Genomic DNA, 12,776 nt, shown 5'->3' on the forward strand with positions numbered 1-12,776 from the left:
AAAAAAAGAGGATCAAAGACACCTGCAGTGATCAGGCCGTCCGTTTGTCCCACCATCCATCTGTCAGCTTCTTGGTCAATTCCAAGGTCTGTGCAGTTCTGCGCCCACATGCAAGCAATCCAAGCAGAGAAATGGAACTGAAAGCAATGTTACTGAATATTACTCAGAATGGTGAGCATAACGGTAAGTTCTTAAAGAAAACATCTAACAATTTGCCTTAAACATTCACTTTTTAAAATTGTCCGGCTTATAATATCAGTGCCTGTTCACTCCTTAGATAAGTGAAATAGAATCTAGAATCTGAATAGCATTAATCACAACATTATAAATGAATATATTTTTGTCCAGTTTATAATATCAGTGCCTGTTCACTCCTTAGATAAGTGAAATAGAATCTAGAATCTGAAAAGCATTAATCACAACATTATAAATGAATATATTTTTGCTGATTTTTTTAAAGGCCCAATATCAATTACACTAATGAAGATATAGAACCTCGGCTTTTAGAGGGTGATGGAGATGAATTTAATATCACTTGGTTCTGAATACTCTGGACAGGGAAGACAGCCAGGTAGAACTTAATATGAAAAAGGATTTAACTGTGTAAATTTCATAGTTTTAATGGATCGATGACTATTGATGGGAGTGTGCTACAAACCACCCAACTCACAGCCATACACCCAACAGATGTAATAACTTAATTCTTAAATGACTAAATCTTTGTCATACAATGCAATCAGATGTGCATCATACTGTATGTAGCCAGTAAGAAATCCTACAACTGGGGGATTTAAATTTTCCTCACGTATATTGGGATGCCAACTGGGAGCACAAAGACTGAAATGGAAATGTTGATATAGTTAATAAATATCAGAGCACCAGCATCAGAAAGTCCTCATTCTGATGTTCCATCACGTTGGATCATGTATCCAAGCTAGAGTGAGAAAGGTAGAAATAAGAGACTCATTGTGGAAAATTGTGACCACAGTTTTATGGCTAGACAGGCAGGGCGTAATGGAAAGGACTGTGAATTAAAAAAAAAGATTTTAAGAGAATGCAAAATAGTTTAAGAGAAAAGGATTATGGTATATAAGATAAAGAATCCGTTGAGAGACCATGACTGCATTTTAAAAATCACAAACTACAGACATATGAATAACTCATACATAGAGCTAATGTTTCACAGTCTAGAAAAATAACAAAAATTAGTATTAGAAGATCTTAAAGACACAAATGAGTCTGTTCAGAAATTAAATGACTAGCATGCAACTCAGTTCCGCATTATTAGCATATTAGAGGATGGTGTTTTAAAGAGTCTAGGAGAACTTCAGACAAACAAATTGCCTGGACCAGATGGTATTTAACCATGCACAAAAAAGGGAAATTATTCACAGACCACTCACTAAGATATGTTAAATTACTCTAAGGTCAAGGGATGGTATTACTCATTGGAAAATAATATATTACTGATTAATCAGCTTTACCTTAATTACACATAAAGCTAAAAAAATAAATGCAAGAGTCAAATTAGAAAAGCACCTAAACAAAAACTCTTCTAAGAAATAGAAAATGTGGTTTTTGGAAACAGTAAATTATTCCTTACCTGCTAGATTTCTTTTAGCAAATAGCTCTACAGTATATGATAGGAAATATTTTGATGCCCAGAAAGCTTTTGATGTAGGCTTTTCAAGAAAGAACATTGCTCAAACTAATGATAGCAGTAAGCAATACAAGGTCCTATGCCACAGTGAAACAGAATCAGTTCAATAAGAACATAATCATTAGTGGGGTACCACAGGGATCAGTACTAGGATTATAGTTTTTCTCAGACTGTCATATACTTAGTAAATGGTCCAAACTACTCATGAAAATAAATGTAAGGTGGTAAACAGTGTAAAAGTAGCATAAGCAACCAAAGTAATTCCATGTTTGAAAGAAAAGTCATACTCATAAAGACTACGGTGAGTGAATATACAGTACCGTATTTAGTCTCGGATAGAGAATATTAAGTGTTTCAGTTTTTTTTTAATCCTGAAAGCCATTGTCCGAGACAGCTCAGGTGACTTCTTCAAGATCATCAGAAACAGAACTGCGACACGAGTTGAAAATAATTTAAAAAACAGGAGTCACTTCTGTACGTGAAGGATTGTGGGAATGTGGAACCAACCAGCTTATCATGTAGTTGAACTGACTTTGTTTGATCATTTCAGAAGCAGATAATCATTCAGATTTTATCTGATGTACAAGCTCAAAAGAACCAAATGGCCTCAGCTTATTAACATCCATTTTTATGTTGGGATCCTTAGTAGCATCAAACGTGAGAGTGAGTTTGGGAGTTGTAATGTTTTGAAAACGCCTTTTAAAAATCTCTATATGATTAAGTTTTTTTCTCTATACTGCTTTATATTTGCATATGAGAAGATCAGAATGGCTACACATGAGATAAGGCCATTCTGCCCAACATTTGGTTCTATTTTAGTCACATACTGTACAGGTAACTAAAAATGGCAATACTAGGAACATCATCCTCACCCAAAAAAAACAATTTAGAATAGAAGTTTTTGTGGCGGGGGGTGCAGAAGGGTTGGACCCATCAAAAACTCACAAATGATGGCATAAACATGCATATTCTATACAGGCAGGTGCCTAAAATTGGAATCTCAACGCAGATTCTATTGTTGTCAATCAATCACTGTTTATGATGGAATGTTGGCTTTTCCTGTTTAATCTGATAAAATAAGCAAATATGATTGACATATTGCTAGAACAAGCTGATCAATTTTGGAGAGGGATGAGTCCTCTATATTGTATATATGGTACTATTTAATATGCCTGTATTGTAGCTATTATATATGCATTGTTTTTTCAGCTTTCTGCAAGTGTTCATTTCAAAGAAGAAATGGGCCAACTTTCAGCTCTTTCCATTTTCCAGGTCAACCAATAACACCATTTTTTCATTTTGGAATCCTAGGGGAAATACAACAGTAGCCCATATGTGTTTTCTGACAGCAATGAAAAGAGAAAAAGGTGTCTGGCTTATATCCAAGATCAAGCTTGGCAAACTGCTAGTTTCCAGGTCTAGCTGGGCTGTGAAGAAACATATCAGCATGAATCTAAAGGGGGAAATCTTGAAGTAACAAGATATTCTAACACTTACTTCAACAGTCTGATCCCATAGAATGCTCTCATGAAAATATGATATCATTCTTTGAATTTTATTTCCTAAGGTTTTCCTTCATTTCACAGCAGCTTCACTTTACAGCTCAGTTTGTCTAAACTACTTAGTTATGCTTTTGTTTGCGTTGTGTTAAACATTTCTTTTCTAGTACACTTCATTATCAGATACCTGATCTGGTCCAGCATAGATCTGCCAAGTGCGCCCCGTGGTTTCCCAGGTGAGTAACAGGATATTTTTAGTAGGCTATAAAATATTTCTTAGGGATTTAACATGACTAGTTGTAACCCTTTTAGGATCACATGTTTCCAGCTAAAGTCATACTATTCACATTCACACCTGGTTAGTTTTTGAAGTCTACATTGTCTTTCAACCACAAATAATGATGTGTCTGTGTCTGTGAAACATCCTTATAAGTAAGTAAAATGTACAGGCATCCTCTGTTTGCCTGTAAACCACCTCACACATTCGTTACCATCTGCTCTTACTAATGATGTGTAAAAGTGACTATTCATCTGGTACTGCAGTTTTCTTAGTATCACACTTATGCTACTCTTCCCTGTATAGTGATTCATCTTAGTGATGACGTAACAGTTTAGAGCTGAGCTCACATCTAAGTGACTTATCCTTCTGGAAAAATAGATGTTGAGATGAAGACACATGCAGTACTTATAATATATCAGTCTATTTGCATGAATGTTTGAATGGAATGAACATGCCCAAATGACACATGCTATGAAAATACAAACTGATACATGAATTTACTTAATTTTCACATATTTAAAGGATCTTTGACACTTTTAATTTATGTTTTTCTCCTGTCTCTATGATTTCAAACTCCCACTGCAGAAGAGTTTGATCCACTTCAGATGAGATGAGATGCAGGCTCTTATATATTAAATAAGTCAGCAGAAGGAAATTGATTTTTAAAGCTTGTTACCTGTGAGGTACTGTAATTCACACCACAAAAAAGAAATACTGTGCTTTCAATACATTTTGTAAATGCTAATTGGATCAAATTACCATGGACAACAAGTTCTTACCGCTGGGGTCTCCATAAAGGGTTACTGGAGAGCCTAGTGTCTTTTGGTTGTTTTATCCAAGCATTCAGTTGCAGTATGTTTAATTAACTACATAACTCCAATAGGCTCCATGGTGTCTTAGAGCCAAGAGTCCCTTTACTTAAGTGAATGTTTTGACAGTAAAAGACCTTACAAAATGGTATGGTATGTATAGAACTAAAAAAAAACAATTAGGTTAATGGTTTTATTGACTATTCTGGTTGGAGCAGAAACCAGACTGACACTATGTGCTTCAGGAATGGAATGTAAGACTCCTGTCTTACCTGTTTCCAAGAGTTCTGATAAAGGCTTCACTGAAACATGTGCTCAGGTTAGGAATAAAAACGTGAATTTTTCCAAACGTGTCTTAAATCCAAACTATGGAATGTCCACAGAATATAAAAATAAAATTAATTCCTTAAACATGAATAACAATTAAAAATTATTCAGAGAGAGATTAATATTCTCTTTTGGTTTACTGTTACCAAAACTGAAGTTGTTAAAGAATTTGATCTAAAAAAGTTCCTGGACTTTCCTTGGCACAACAAAGTGGCTCAAGCCATTAGTTGGACTGTGAGGGGAATTTTGCTTCCCCCTCTAATTAGCAACTGCACTCTGTCAAATCACTGCTGTGATCTGCATTACCAGCACATTTAGGTTATATAATCCCTGTAGCGCTACTGAAGGAAATTAAGACAGTTTGCTTGAAAAGTATTGTCATTGTAGGATGCTGAAGTATGAAGTAGCATGATTCAGCTTTCAAAAAATGTAAAACTAGTTTTCACATGTTACTTCCAGCTAAGTGGCATATTTAATGCTTTCTGTGCTTCTCCTCCTTGGGAACGTAGCTTTGGAAAAGGCAACTCTTGTATTTAATTAGAAGCCTGACAGTGAGATCTTTTTTTAGCTATAAAGGGAAATCGCTCTAGAAGTGAGTCATCTAAAAGAGAAGGGGGTGGCATCCCTCATGCGAGAAAAGCGAGGGATTCCACCCACCTTTCAATCAGCTAACTTCACTAAAATGCCATCTGATTCAGTACTAACGCTGTGATCAGCAGTAGTTCAGTGTGCAAAAGGATAATCACCAGAGGGGATGCCAGTTCAGTTCTTGGTAATGAACAAGGTGAAAAAGTTATGTTACATACAATAAAATTATTTCACTCACTGCAACTAATACAGTATCTCATCTATTTATATATACAGTGCATACAGTATGTGAGTATCAAATATGTATGCCTTAGACCTTACTCACAGAAGATAAATACTTAAGAAGAAAAAGATATTAGGTGGGGCTGGTGGGGACAACAGCATTACTTATGTCTCTTCACTCTAATTATTAAAGTCATCTTTTGATTGTAATAATAATTATAATAATAATTGCTTACACTTACTGTATATAGCGCTTTTTCTGGACACTCCACTCAAAGCGCTTTACAGGTAATGGGGACTTACCTCCACCACCACCAATGTGCACCACCCACCTGGATGATGCGACGGCAGCCATAGTGCGCCAGAACGCTCACCACACATCAGATATCAGTGGGGAGGAGAGCAGAGTAATGTAGCCAATTCATAGAGGGGGATTATCAGGAGGCCATGATTGGCAAGGGCCAATGGAAAATTTGGCCAGGACGCAGGGGTTACACCCCTACTCTTTTCGAGAAACACCTGGGATTTTTAATGACCACAGAGAGTAAGGACCTCGGTTTTACGAAGGACGGCACTTGTTTACAGTATAGTGTCGCCATCACTATACTGGGGCATTAGGACCCACATGGTGCAGTCTTGTAAATATACACAGCTGTAGAAAACTTTTATATTTTGTGCTCTAAACCAAGGATACTTACAATAAAATGCTGCCTTCTCAGAATGTATAATTGCTTCCTCTAGACATCGTGCGTAGTATCATTTTGGTGCTGAATGCAATCTCTTTGAGGATGCATAGATGTTAATAATTCATATATTTGAGAAATGAAGAGTAATGTGGTTTTCATTCCAAATACTCCATATGGTCAAAATTATGTAAACACCTGTAAACTTTACTGAAACCCTACTAAGAATTGAAAGGCATATTTGAACCATTACCACATGCAAAAGTAATTGATTTTCATAACTTTTGATATGTTCAGCTGACATATTACCTCAGTTATGTCAATAAAACTACAAACTGGTGAAAAACAATGCCCATTCTCATCCCAACTCTAGATAGCTAAAATGAACTGAAATGGAATTGTAAAGAAAATTGGCCAAGGAACAAAAAACAGAAAAAATACTAACTAACCTGTCTGACGTTCTAGGCTAATGATTTTGCAAAAATGTGCAAATAAATATATGGAAACCAAATGGAGTAGAAGAAAGAGAAAATGGATTAACCTCTGAAAAAAGCAGATTTTTTACAAAATGATATACAGTATTGGCAGGAAATACAGTACCTGCAAAGCTAGACAGATCTTATAGCAAACAAGACAGGTATTGTACTAAGTGTTAAAGATAGTCTTGTTATACTCCTGTTTCATATTCCATATCAGGCTTATCTCTAAGTGCCTGATCTTCACACCCCAGATAAGTTCTAAACCAACTGGTTATCCCCATTATAGTCCCATCATTCGCAATAATAATAATTTTTATTCTGTTGTTCAGATATTGGTAACAATATCAAAATAAATCTGTGAAAACAGATGTAGTTTCTAAAAAGCATCACTGTTGTGCCTTACTCTTATTCCCCCTGTAGAATTGTATAATACCCTCATTAAGCCAGAAAGTGTGTTTCGGTCCTCACAACCCAAGAAAGATATTTATCCTTTGGAAAGACACCAAAGAAAGGCAGGAAGATTTATCCTGGAAATGAAGGGCAAGGATATGAAGATAGAATGAAATAAATCAGTCTCTTCAGCTTCAACAAAGAACAGCCAAGTAGGGGGGGTTGATTAAATCATTTAAATTTTAAACTGCTGTACATGGGAAACAACTTTCTTCTGCAAAGTAATCAATATCCAGAACAGTGTTCCAAGTTAAGTTAAAATTGAAGGAAGTTAGTGAGTTTGGGTGGTTTTGCTCTTTATCAACGGTTTTTCTCATTCTTAGATCTGAACACATACTGTACATGCAAACATATTTGTTCTGCAACAAATTTTGTTTCCTTTCAAGGAATGCACAAAATTAAACCAAATACAATATATGGCATGTAAAGTACATGCATGATCAATACTTGATTTTAAATGGGGGTAAGGCAATTTTCCAAATGTAAAACTGTACAAAATTCATTTTAAGAAAAGAAAATGTTAAAAAGAATGTTTTAAAAAATAATCAAGTGTTATACATTCAAGATACTGTAAGAGGAGGCCAATAAGCTCATCTTGATCACTGTATTTCATTTTGATAATATCTTATTGATCCAAGGATTACATACAGTATATCCATTTTTTGAATGGATTTTAAAAATGCACCTGGACCATTTTCCCAAAAACCTTAAGACATTTCAAAATACATGAAATATATTAACTATTTCCTTTGATTTACAATTCTATGTGTGCCTTTTCACATTCCAAAAAGGTTTTTGATGATTTATAAATGTCATAATGCACGTCACCAGTGGACAGAGCTTCAGTCTTCTTGTATACATCATGGCACTTCACATCAGTGACTCTGACCTCTGATCTATGGCTTTAGCATATGGTTGGTTGTCTTTAAAAAGAAAAATGAAAAGAAAAAAAGAGAGCTCTTTACTGCAAAGTGAGAGGCTATATCATTTTATTTCATTTTGCTTTGTGAAAATTTATGTAGTGTAGCTGTCACTGTTTCCTCAGTGGATGTTTGTCAGGGAGATACCCTGGGGCTATGGAGTCTGACCCCAGAGCTGGGAGCCCCTGTCCATTCCAGAGGTTAGAACCCCAATAACCTTAGAGAGCAGCCCCCTCCAGGGGATGTCAAGCTGTGAACACAAAAGAAGCATTTGCACAGCAGTTTCTCTAGACTCTAAAAGACCCGCATTTTAACCCGCATTTCACTTCTCAGTTTGTTTGGACATAGCCCCCCTGTAAATATTTAAGGGCACTGAAGTTACACTTTCTTTGCACACTGACATATTTTCATCTTCAGACATAATGTCATTCTACAATACTTTCAGCATCAAAAGAAACGTCAGTTACACATGCACAAAATTCACAAAGCTTTAGCAGGAAAATAACATAACCTGTGGTAGGTTGACATTTATTGAAGAGACATGACATAGGTAAATTCATTACTTGATAAGCATTTGTTATCAACCCTGTTGATTAATGGGGGGCTACTGTGAAAGATAGAATGTGGCCACCACAGGAAGCAACACAAGCTGTACATCTGAGACACGTCCCTTGGACTATGTTGCACATGCTGTCTTGTATGATTCTGAGTAAAGAGTAAAGTATGGATAAGCATGTACCAGTTTCACTGGTCTCTGAGCCCTAGATGAAACATGTCATTTCATCTCATCCATAAATCCCTGATGGGGTCTGGCAAGAAGGGCACACATTACATAATTATTACATTCTCATCTTGCAAAAAAAGAACATAAAGCATGTTCAGTTCTGCTGGGATGTTGCCACATCAGAATAGCCAGCAGGAAGGGTAGCACATGTGATCACTGGATCTGATCAATTTTGCAATGTGCAGTCAGGTTGCAATCTATCACTTAAAGTGACGTTCTACAGCAATTAGACATTCTTTTCCAGACAATCACACTTGGCCCTTAGTCTTGATAAAGCGATAGGAATATGCATCGATGGATCAATGTAAGCTTCAGAAAATGCAATTAATGTAAACTCAAAATGAGACTGTCGATATGTTATACTTCGTCTAGTTCCTAAGAAATGTGGTAATATAATCATTAAGGAAATTAAGTTACAAAACTGATTTTTAGTATAGTTTTTGCAAAAGTGAGAATTTTGCTATCAGTGTCCTGGAGATGGTGCTTTTTTTTACTAGTATACAATGCAACTTTGCCTATTTTATGACTAAAACATCATCTGGAATTGCTGGAATTTTAAAGAGAATCATTTTGGTGCTAAAATGAATGGAAATTACTATATTACTTCAAATTTAATATGTATGTATGTGTCTGTGAGTCTGTGGGCTTTGGGTGGGTACTCTGTTATTTATTACCTGCCAAAGACATTCTGGTTTGATTTGAATGACTATTGAAAATTCTCCCAACCTCTTTTGATATATAACAACTTCAAGACAATAGTGAACTTGAAACGACTGTATATCTATGTGCACTAGTGCACTTTTTGTAGTAACTGTGGTCCCCAACCTGAAATGTTAGTATGTTAGTAGTTCTATGATGTTGTTTGTTTTTATCTTTTCCACTGTCTTCTTTACAAGATACCAAAGATTTTCAGTGATGGTTGTACTGTTTTTCTTTTCGTGCTTATAACCATTTCTTCTCAATTATTCTGGCTTCCTTCAAGAAATAACATGAGATCCTTAAGTCAATCGCCAACTACCTACCAAAACGATCTACACAGGCTGAACGGTGTCCTCTCATATGTAACCTCTCAACTTCCTGATTCTTGAAAATACAAGTGAATAAAGACCCCTTGCTCTCAGTACTCTTTCTGAATTGTCTTTGGTCATTTCTAAAAGGAACCTGACTGTAGCTCAGATGTAATTTCTTTAGAATGTAACTGAATACCAAATTCAATACAATGTATAATGGCATCAGGGGCTCAGCTGAACAAAGCAGTTTTAAATTCAATGAAATATAACATTGACTAAAAGGTAAAGTGCATGCCAGAGTTCATGCTGGGTTTTGCAGTTAACTGGACTAGGGAGCACATGACCCACTCACACCACCCCTGGGAACAGGATGCCAATCACATACAGGGATTACCACTTATACAACCAGGAGGACAGGAACAATTGGATATCTTGTTCAGTACCTTGTTCAATGGTATTGTTCAACAGCAGTGTCTATAGTGGAAACCTGAACACATGTTGTAACCTGGCAGTTATGGACTTACCCACTATACTATGCCTCCTCCATAACATCTAGCTTTTGGTAATGATTTAATACTGGTCTACGAAAACGTAATACATTTTCTCATGGTCTTCCTCTCAGACATCTCTCAGAGTTGTAAAAAAAGCCAAGGCTGTTCTGGTTAATTTGTTATCACTGTCGACAGCTCAAAGCTGATAAGCTTGTGTTTTTGAATGATGTCTGAATTTAGTTCGAAAATTCATAAATAAAACAGAAAGAAGAAAATAAACTGCTGAGTTTGCTGAAAAAAGCAAGCACCTAATAAAAACCAAATGCCAAAAGGAAATCTGTCTGTTTAAAGGACCTCATATTCAGAAAGGAATTGCAGAAATGGCTTTTCTTTTCAGCACTATATAATACTGTATAACTTTCAAAACTATATAACTAAGCCTACATGCCATACTGTACAGTATATCATAAAATAAAGAAAAAAGGAAGGTATATGCAACCAGGAAAAAGTACCAGTCCCTTCAGTTTTAATGGAAGCCAGACAGTGAGAGCGAGGCACAGATAGAAATTTAAAAAAAACATGAGAGAAATCACTTAAGAGAAATCTTAAAAAGTTTACATTAAAAAAGACACAGTGTCATTCTGCCTACTATCTTATTCAGAGGTAAATCTTTCACTTCCTCTTGGTGCTTTCTGCATCATTTACCCTGAGTCACATGAACCATGAGGACCTATTCTCTTCTCTATCGCGGTGCTTGAATCAGCAATGATCTCCATTTTGTCATCTGTCTTGTCTGGGTTGTAAAAATGCTCTGACATAATGCAGGGGAAAAACGTGCACGCATGTTTTTTAATGGGGCTGAGTCATACAGGGAGCATATTGTGTGCGTGTGAGTTGTGACTGGGCTTCCTTGAGGAACGCTAATTGCTTTCTTACAGACATCACTGCATTCACTTTACAGGACACAGCTGTAGAGAAAAGTCTTATTTTTCACATTTGATAAAATGTATACTATCTGAATTACCATTTCTGGACTTAGTGTGTTGTGTGTAGTATTTGGTCAGAATGCTATCGTACATTTATAAAGTTAACCATTTGTGCATTCAACAATTGATATATTCAAAATAAGAAAACATCCAGATATTTGCCAAAGTAAAATATCTTTTCAGATTCCACTTTTACTGTCACACCGGTGATGTGGATATATTTATTGAAAATTAATATCTAATAATATTGAATATTACATAATTTATTTCTATAATATTGTAGTACACATTATTCATCTGATTAAACCAACATAGACATTTGAAGATTGTGATATTCATATCCAATGGCTGTTTATTAAGGATTGTAAACTATTGGTTTATTTAGCAGCTCAGCTGTGAAATAATAATCGTTGTGTAATTGGTCTTGTTGAACTGCTGCATTGTACAAGGTTGGACTGTGAGAAATTACTGTTAGCTTTTTGGGGGTGTAATTTATATTGCACCTAACTTATTACTAACAAGTGCTTTGAGAAGTCACCTTTAAAGCTGCTATATAAAATAAAGTGTATTATCATTATTATTAGGCATATTGCTAAAATGTATTTCAATCATATGTTTCTCAAAAGCATATATGAAAACAACAAACAAAAATTATCATTACAGATATGGTACAGAAACCAAATTTTAAAACTTATTTGAAGAATATTGTTATGCAGACTGTTGAGCTCCTAAGTGCTGACAATTTAGTATGAAAGATTCTTTCAAGACCCCTCTTGTATAAAATAATGCCCAAGGCCTCTACAATCGTTTAGGAAACAAGTCATTTTTAATATTATTAATAGAACTTTGAAATCAGAGCATTAGGCTCTAAATCTCACAATATTAATCTCAATAAGAAAAATTGTTGTCGACTAAGAAATCACTTAAAGTCTTTCTGAGGATGACTTACTTTACTTACTGAAGTTCTACTGGTAAATCAGGTTTGTAGTGAGAATCTAGAGCTAATCAAGAGCATCACATTAAGTGGTCCCTTCAATACAATTTTAGTCTGATTGAAAACAGAAAAAGGCAGATGAACCCAGCACTTCAAGTGTATAAATTATCATTTGACCAGGTTTTTTCTCTGTGTAGGAAGTGGTGGAATCAATGGCTTTATTATGTCTGACATTAAAAAAATGAATGGTTTAATAAACTTTAAATGTTCTTAATGATTTAACAGTTAACGTGTGTGTTCTTTTGCTAGGTTCACAGTAGGTAAGAATTGTTCAACTGTGTTGGATGGATGGATAGATCTCGTACCTAACAATATATAGTGTATGTATGTCAACATTAAACTGTTGAGATTGTCATGTTTTTTCATTCAATTGTTCTAAAACACAAGAAACATTTAAGAATGGAAAAAAAATACCTGCAATACATGTTTCCTAAATTTGTGAAGATTGTTTCCTCTTTTGTAGCTTTTGTTAAAATACAGTACATTATTTTTGAATTATATCATACATACACTAAATATTGTTAGGTACGAGATCTATCCATCCATCCAACACAGTTGGCAACAAGAGCAAGACAGGATACACCCTGGACGAGA

The 12,776-nt window shown here is 35.4% G+C and overlaps 1 long non-coding RNA gene across 1 annotated transcript in view; it reads right to left on the reverse strand.

Annotated features, from left to right (window-relative positions):
* Nucleotides 1–12,776, reverse strand: part of LOC138239399 (uncharacterized) — a 20,256-nt gene continuing 7,480 nt past the window's right edge. The window contains exon 3 of the long non-coding RNA XR_011189867.1: nt 1–98. This is a non-coding gene — a long non-coding RNA (uncharacterized lncRNA). The remainder of the gene's footprint in view (nt 99–12,776) is intronic.

The sequence above is a fragment of the Lepisosteus oculatus genome, chromosome 6, assembly GCF_040954835.1.
Source record: "Lepisosteus oculatus isolate fLepOcu1 chromosome 6, fLepOcu1.hap2, whole genome shotgun sequence".
Taxonomy (NCBI): domain Eukaryota; kingdom Metazoa; phylum Chordata; class Actinopteri; order Semionotiformes; family Lepisosteidae; genus Lepisosteus; species Lepisosteus oculatus.